The following is a 3,613-nucleotide window of genomic DNA, read 5'->3' as shown; positions in this document are numbered from 1 at the left end:
ACTGCCAACCTCCAGGAGCTTCTAGAACACCCGAGGGAAAGGCAGGAAAAGGCTGTGGCTGAGGTCACTAAAGCTCTGAACACAAGGCAGGCCCTGGTGAGGGACGCAGCAGACAAGAAGCAGCGTGGGACAGCTACTGGCCAGATGCCGGCAAGAACGGAGAGGCAAAGAGGAGGGCTGGGACTGGCCGAGGCCGAGGCACCGCAGCCTTGGAGGGCGGCCCCCAAGCTGCGGGGAGAAGAGGTGCTTGGGTTGTAGCGGGGGATGTGGCGCCACTCAAAGCTAGGATGCAGACACAGATCATTGAAACTCAGCGGCCGCCTTCCCCCTCAGGCAGGGTCAAGTCTCCAGCCAGTGATCCCTACACTATGGACCGGAAACTTGCCCCAGCCTTGTCATTAACACGCGAATTTTGGAAAATCAACCGCTTTGGTGCGAATCGCCATAACTCCCTTATTTCTGGGGCTACAGAAATGTTTTGGGTATCAATCGACGGCAAAATGAAAGGGCTATAGTTTTTATTACGCGACCGGGCTCCAAAACCGACTCAAAAGGGTAACAAATTGAATAAGTTCACAAAAAACGGCTCTGAAAAAAAACATTTTTGAGTTCCCAACCTTGAAACCCACTCATTTTTTGAGAATTTCAAAAAACTTATATACCAAATATTTTAGCTCTACCAATGTGCTTTCCAATATGACGCATAGCATTTTCCTACCCCCAGTAGTTTCGTCGCTAGAGCTCGAAACGTGACCAGAAGTCGCGACGAACATTCGCCGAATCTGTCTCATTTCACGCGCCGAGACGAAAAACCTTCCTGACGCCACAAAAATTAATGTATCTCCATAAAAATTCATATATGAACACTTCAATATGTTGACTATCTTGTATTGCAATGAGTGGGTTTCAAGGTTGGGAAATCAAAAATAGTATATTTTCAGATCCATTTTCTGCGAATTTATTCAATTTGTTACCCTTTTGAGTCGGTTTTGGAGCCCGGTCGCGTATTAAAAACTATAGCCCTTTCATTTTGCCGTCGATTGATACCAAAATCATTTCTTTAGCCCCAGAAATAAGGGAGCTATGGCGATTCGCACCAAAGCGGTTGATTTTCCAAATTCGCGGCTTAATGACAAGGACGCCGCAAAATCAAAAGAGTCCGCCGTCCATTACTTGAGATGTCACTGCTCCAGCTCACCTGCAGGGTTGACGCGCCCAGTGGCGGGGGATGGTCCGCCAGGGCATGGAGGCACGGCTGGCCGGCTTCGAGGCTTATTCTTGCGTGTCGGCGCTGACCTTCCACCTGGTGCACAGCAAACACCCAGCCAGCCTGCAGCAGGCTCCTGGTGCGCTGTGTCAGACTGCGGAAGTCCTCGGCCTGCAAAGGTCCCCGGTGGAGGGAAGGGAATTAAGAGCAAGAAGACCACGTCAGGCTGCTGCCTTGGCCGGCAGGAAACAAGAGTGTGTAAAGAAAGCTGCTGACTCCTTAAGAGAGCTTTGCTTATGAAGCTGAACTCAAAACTCACTGAGGCACCAACAGAAACACCAATTATGCCATGACAAGGTGACCACTGGTAACTCACTGAGGCACCAACAGAAACACCAATTATGCCATGACAAGGTGACCACTGGTAACTCACTGAGGCACCAACAGAAACACCAATTATGCCATGACAAGGTGACCACTGGTAACTCACTGAGACACTAACAGAAACACCAATTATGCCATGACAAGGTGACCACTGGTAACTCACTGAGGCACCAACAGAAACACCAATTATGCCATGACAAGGTGACCACTGGTAACTCACTGAGGCACTAACAGAAACACCAATTATGCCATGACAAGGTGACCACTGGTAACTCACTGAGGCACTAACAGAAACACCAATTATGCCATGACAAGGTGACCACTGGTAACTCACTGAGACACTAACAGAAACACCAATTATGCCATGACAAGGTGACCACCGGTAACTCACTGAGGCACTAACAGAAACACCAATTATGCCATGACAAGGTGACCACCGGTAACTCACTGAGGCACCAACAGAAACACCAATTATGCCATGACAAGGTGACCACTGGTAACTCACTGAGGCACTAACAGAAACACCAATTATGAGATGACAAGGTGACCACTGGTAACTCACTGAGGCACCAACAGAAACACCAATTATGCCATGACAAGGTGACCACTGGTAACTCACTGAGGCACCAACAGAAACACCAATTATGCCATGACAAGGTGACCACTGGTAACTCACTGAGGCACCAACAGAAACACCAATTATGCCATGACAAGGTGACCACTGGTAACTCACTGAGACACTAACAGAAACACCAATTATGCCATGACAAGGTGACCACTGGTAACTCACTGAGGCACCAACAGAAACACCAATTATGCCATGACAAGGTGACCACTGGTAACTCACTGAGACACTAACAGAAACACCAATTATGCCATGACAAGGTGACCACTGGTAACTCACTGAGGCACTAACAGAAACACCAATTATGGCATGACAAGGCAAGGTGACCACTGGTGCTGTGTTGAGGTGAGTCAAACACAGCAATCACACAGTGACAAGGTAAGGTGACTGCAGTGCTGTGTTGAGGTAAAGTAAGCACTGCAGTGACGTGTGCCAGGGACTCGCTGTGACAAGAGCGACACTCGGGGGGGGGGGGGGGGTTACTGACCTTCAAGCTTGGCTTTAAGATGAACTGCACTTTTTCCATGATGGTGAGGTATGGGTCTGACTGGGGCCTGGGTTCTTCTGGGACTGACTGGGGCCTGGGTTCTTCTGGGACTGACTGGGGCCTGGGTTCTTCTGGGACTGACTGGGGCCTGGGTTCTTCTGGGTCTGACCGGGGCCTGGGTTCTTCTGTAAAAACAGTTTCCAGAGCCGCCTGGACAGCCTGGGCGGCCTCCAGGGCTGCACTAGATGCCTTTCTCACCTGAAACAACAACACTGGGTTAGGGAAGAAGCTCACACTCTCGCCCCTGTGTGACGCTTTCTATGCCCTCTGTGTGTACCCCTGTGTATGCCCCTATGTGTTCCCTGTATATGCCCCTGTGTGTACGCCTGTATATGTCCCCTGTGTGTATGCCACCAGTGTCTACCCCTGTATATGCTTGTAATGTATATATAATCATGTACATATGAATGCATGTGTCGAAACACAAACTCAGTGTCGCCACAGGATGTTAGTGGACACGTAGGCGCTTATGAGAACAGAAGCTGGGTTGACGCTAAATCATCAAGGATCAGCACCGGAACGTTGTAAGTTCCGGCCAGTCATCACCGGAAGACACACCCTTCCGGCGAACCAGCAACGCAACTAAAACGAGCGAGCAGCGCCAAGAGGGAGAAGAAGACGGTGAGGGCGGGCACAAGGTCCGCTCCGGGTGTGCTCCCTCTTCGTGCGGCCGCTCACACAAACTTTGTAACTATTGTGTAAAGTTGTCAATACCATTTTTATACTAAAAACTCTTAAAAACCACACACCTTTTCATGTCCCAGAGAGAGAGTGAGCTAAGTGAACTTAACGGCTTCCGCTCGGCCCATACAAATCTATCATCACTTTAATTACAAGGCTATTGTGTTAT

At 49.4% G+C, this 3,613-nt stretch overlaps 1 long non-coding RNA gene across 10 annotated transcripts; it reads left to right on the top strand.

Annotated features, from left to right (window-relative positions):
• Positions 1-1,391: 1,391 nt before the first annotated feature.
• On the top strand, positions 1,392-2,686 carry LOC126993778 (uncharacterized). 10 transcript variants are annotated; one of them, XR_007748263.1, is made up of 4 exons: positions 1,392-1,678; positions 1,736-1,849; positions 2,135-2,305; positions 2,477-2,686. It is a non-coding gene; the product is annotated as an uncharacterized LOC126993778 (long non-coding RNA). The 10 variants fall into 10 exon arrangements; XR_007748260.1 differs by having other exon boundaries at positions 2,363-2,686; XR_007748259.1 differs by having other exon boundaries at positions 2,135-2,362; positions 2,420-2,686.
• The last annotated feature ends 927 nt before the right edge of the window (positions 2,687-3,613 follow it).

This window comes from Eriocheir sinensis, unplaced genomic scaffold, assembly GCF_024679095.1.
Source record: "Eriocheir sinensis breed Jianghai 21 unplaced genomic scaffold, ASM2467909v1 Scaffold674, whole genome shotgun sequence".
NCBI lineage: Eukaryota > Metazoa > Arthropoda > Malacostraca > Decapoda > Varunidae > Eriocheir > Eriocheir sinensis.
Note: the sequence above shows the minus strand (reverse complement) of the source record. Positions and strands in the feature narration are given on the sequence as shown.